This window comes from Halichoerus grypus, chromosome 4, assembly GCF_964656455.1.
Source record: "Halichoerus grypus chromosome 4, mHalGry1.hap1.1, whole genome shotgun sequence".
Taxonomy (NCBI): Eukaryota; Metazoa; Chordata; class Mammalia; order Carnivora; family Phocidae; genus Halichoerus; species Halichoerus grypus.
The window spans coordinates 59,808,388-59,812,964 of record NC_135715.1 but is presented as its reverse complement, the minus strand read 5'-3'; the positions used below and the strand labels follow the sequence as shown (position 1 = coordinate 59,812,964).

The 4,577-nt window shown below is 40.4% G+C and overlaps 1 long non-coding RNA gene across 1 annotated transcript; it reads left to right on the top strand.

Annotated features, from left to right (window-relative positions):
* Nucleotides 1-1,193: 1,193 nt before the first annotated feature.
* On the top strand, nt 1,194-4,299 carry LOC118528485 (uncharacterized). Its single transcript, XR_004913688.2, has 2 exons — nt 1,194-1,404; nt 2,311-4,299. It is a non-coding gene; the product is annotated as an uncharacterized LOC118528485 (long non-coding RNA).
* Nucleotides 4,300-4,577: the final 278 nt, after the last annotated feature.

Here is a 4,577-nt window from a genome sequence, read left to right as displayed (position 1 = left end):
TGGTGATCCTCTTGGATGGAGCCCCATTCAAGGAGTGAGGGAGTAAGCTGTATCATCAGTGGAAGTACAAGCTGCTCCAGCCCTTTTTTCACGGCTGCCGCAGGCTGCTCTGTCTGGCTTCTCACCTGATAACTTTCCAGGTACCAGTCTCTGTGGGCTAGGCTGAATAACAGCCTCCCCAAAGATGTCCACACTCTAGTCCCCAGGACCTGTGAATAGTTCATATTATGTGGCAAAGGGATTTTGCAGATGCGATTAACGTTATAGATTTTGAGACGAGGAGATTATTCTGGATTATCAGGGTGAGCTCAATATAATGACATGAGCCTTTAAAAACAGAGAAAATCTCCTGGCTGAATCATAAAGATATGGCAGCATGAGAAGGATTCCACATGCTCTGGTTGGCTCTGAGATGCAAGGGCCCGTGGGCAAGAACCAGAGAGAGGACACTAGGAGCCAAGGCAGTCTCCATCTGAAAACCAGCAAGGAAACAGGGACCACAGTCCAACAGCCGAAGGGAATTGAATTCTGCCAACAAGCTGAATGAGCCTGAAAACAGATTCTCCCCTAGAGCCTCCTGAAGGAAGGGAATGCAGCCCAGCCAACACCTTGATTTCAACCTTGTGAGGCGCGAACAGAGAAACCAGCTACACCAACTAACCTTCTGACCTACGAAACTTTGAGATAATGAATTTGTTGTTTGAAGTCATTAAACTTGTGATAATTTGCTATGGCAGCAATAGGAAACTGATATACTCTTACACAGGTCAGCTTTTCAAGTGGGTCTCTGAAGCCTCCTCTCACTTGCTTAGGATGAGGGAAAAACACTGGGGGAAGGGGAGAAGAAACATTTCAACAGCCTAAAAGTGGTCTCTGATGAAATCCTTACTTTCATCTTCAATTCACGGGTCGCCCCTTATCTATCTCAGATTGGGGGAAAGACAAGTGCTCCTGGACCATTTTTTGGTCACCCCTTAACAAGTTACATCTCTTTAGAATAGATAGGCATTTAACCACATTTGTTCTCAGCTCTAGGGCCTAAGGCAACACTGAGACAACAGGAAAGGCTTATTTTTGTATCCTGTAACATGTACATGTCAACAGAGTTGCTTTCTCTTTCAGATTTAACGTTCTTAAGATATGTTGGATAGACTGGGGTTGCTCTGATAAAGAAGGGTCACAGGAGAGGGAAATGAGATCCCAGAGATAGAATGCACTGCCAGGAGGGGAAGAGAAACAAGTCAGAAAAACAAACAAACAAACCCAAAGTTGCCCAAGACATGAGTTAGTGTAGATGAAACAATGCTTTTAGTCCTGGACTTTGGGCATGGTGAGACTAAGGTAGAGACATCAGCACAAGAAGGAGTTAGTGTGTGACAGTCCTGAGTGAGGAATGGCTCATAGGTAAGTGTAATTCTTATGTCTTTCTATAAGAGTCTCTGCCGGAAGGGAAAAACTGGAACTATGTAGCTTGAATAAGTACAATAATTGACCCTTTCCTCTCTGGGTTTTATGATTTCAAATTTCCTGTATTTCCAACAGAGCATGGGGATGAGGGAAGCAAGGGATGAAGAGGCAGTTCTGTGATAAGATTCACAGTCTGTGAAGGGCAGGGAGCAGGACCAGCAAGACCTTACTGCCCAGTACAAAGACCACAGGCTGGCCAGAGTCAGGGTTGTTTTCACACCTGCAGATTGATGTGGATCTGAGGAGGGAGGCAGGTGGGAGGTAATGTCCTTAGAGTTTCCATCCCATGTTTCTGCCCTTAAAGAACATTTTAGAGCCATGATTTCACAGCCTCTAAGAAGCTAGCTCCCTCTGTTTGGCCAGTCAATACCTACTCACTGAATGCCTACCATGTGCAGGGCTATGACCTCCACTTTGGAGGCTGATCTGTTTACAATGCTGTTGCTGTTTAGGAATTTTGAGATCATGAATAGAATCCTCTTCCTGCCAAGGACTCACTATTCCACAGAGTGAAGTTGAGCTATGTGGTAATTTCTAGAATTCCGTTTCCTTTCCATACTCATTTCAGGAAGAAAGAGAGGAATATGAAGGATAAAGATTAATAGAAAAGTCTTCCTTGTGGATTGCTTGAGCTGAAACATCTCAAAGTAGAACCATTCTATGCATTTTATATTTCACATTTCATTATATACAATAGACAGCCAAGAGATGCTTATGATCCATATCCCCAGCACCTAATGCCATTCCTGACACACAATGTAGTGCCTAATAAATATTTGTTGAATCAATTAATCTGGAAAAATGAAACCAAGCATTTGAAATATTATGCTACATTTCTTTCAGCTCTGACTCCACACTAATGAGTGAGGGAGGTCACTGGAAGAGTGTGAGGGCCATCGTGGGTTTCCTATTTCAACGACCAGTGCCAAATCCTTAATGCCAGATGGGACAAGATGGGATGTTAAACCGCTTCTTATTACCACGTTGTTGGCCTCAATTGCCTCAGCATTATTCTGCAATTGCTTCGTCTCTATGGATCTCTGACTCCTTATTACCTCCAACTGGAACACCCCACAAATCATCCTGCTTTCTTTATCCTCTCTCACCTCAAAGTAATCCTGCCATCTTGCTCCGGTTAGAGCCATTTCCATTAAGAAGATCGTAGCAAATTCTCTCTCTACCCTGTTTGTTCTTCAGAAAAATTATCCTCAGGATAAGTGGATGTTACAGACACTTTTCAGAATGTATTTAGTCTGAATTTCTCTGGCCTTCCAACATTCTCCTAAGCCAGTTACCTTTGCATTTGAACAGAATTAAATTTAAGGAGATAGAGGATCTGAATTTCTTCCTTTGAGCAGATGGAAATCGTTACATTAGAATGCTGATGACTGCAAAATCTTGGACATATTGTTTTCACAATTAGGAAATGGCAAACACAAAGTTCTTCAGTGCAAAGCCAGCATGCAAGTTCAGCTTCCATTTGCTGCTATAAATTTTGTTCTTGTTGCTGCCAGTAAACACCAACTGTTCAAGTAAAATAGTAAATCCAAATGTGCCTGTTGGATGAGAGTAAAAAATATTATATGCTGCATAAATGCTGATGCGAATGGATTTTTCAACGCACTAAACCAGGGAAGGGAAAGTAACAGAGAGAGAAGTTGAACTGAATACGACTCTCACTAAGAAATTTTAGCTGAAAGCACTAAAAGAGCTCCTGAGGAAATGTTGATTCAACATACTGCTTAAACATCAAGGGGAAAATAAATACAGAAATAGGATATCATCAGCCTTAGGGTGGGCACACTTGGAGCACTCGTACAGGTTCCCAGAGAAAGCATACACAGGTTGTGTAAATCAGGGCAAAGAAAATCCCAAACTTTACTCAAAACCAATGGGGGCACATGGCCCAGAAATTATTTGCTAGTGATCAATCGAACAGTTGGAAGTCAAAGCCAGTTACAAGGATTCGGTTACTTTCTATGCCACAGGTTTACTTTTAGGCTAGTCAGCAGATTTTTGTATTCAGATCTCTCTGAAGTTTAATTTAATGTGCAACTAGAATTATGATTCAAGGGAATAGTTTTATAAATGATTTCTTGAAGTTTAACTTTGAATTACCTAGTTTTACAATGGATTTCTTTTTCCTTTCTCCCATCACTTTTCTTTGATGCTGAAGAAAATCTGTGAATATTGAAGTTAGCTGACCTGAAGTCTATAAGTCTAATCCTTATATCCCTGAGTCTACCTTCTCATGTGAGCAATAGGCTCACCCCACTGAATTGTAGTGAGGATTAAATGAGATAATACATGCTAAATCTCTGGCACAAGCCTTGAACATAAAAGGTCCTTAATAATAATATTAGTTCCACTCCCAGATTAGCCTTTGCAAACAAACAATTTGAAACACAGAACATTCAAATCAATTCTTTAGTGTGATGAGGCTCCAGGCCAAGAACCAAGCAGTAAAGATATTCCAAACCAGAATATTTCAGCATCTGAGAATGGCTAGGGCTTATCTTCATGGCTAAAATAAGCAGTTTAATGTAAAGTAGTCTTTCCTTTTCCCCACCTTTTTTTTTCCTTCATTTTCTTATGGAAGGGAAAGCATTTTCAGAATAATGGTTAAAATCTGTCCTTTGTAGATCTGAAAACATGGACAAGTTTCATACTGAAGTGAAGATCTACTGAAAGTGATGGATATATGAGGACCAGACTCTGCTCTCAAAAATAAAACAGACATTGGTGTCTTGAATGCATGTGAAGCCAAACATGAAGATGTGAGGCCAAAGCTAAATGTTTTTTTGTGGTCATTGAATAAATTGTTGTATCTTATTTAACTGGTCAAATTATTTTTATTTAAATGTTCACATGTTTCAGTGTTGTATTAATATAGGCTATGTTTTCAAGAGCAGAGAAAGTACCAGCGGTGGCAAATATATGTGTTCAGAGCAAAAGAAACTATTTATTTCCAGACCCCAGATTTATAGCAATTTTTATATATACAGGAAAGTGTTGGTTTCTCCTTATGGTTACTCTGAACATGTGTAAATTATCAGAGTCTGTATTCATTTATTTCCGCAAAAAATAACACCAGCAGAGACTCAACTAAA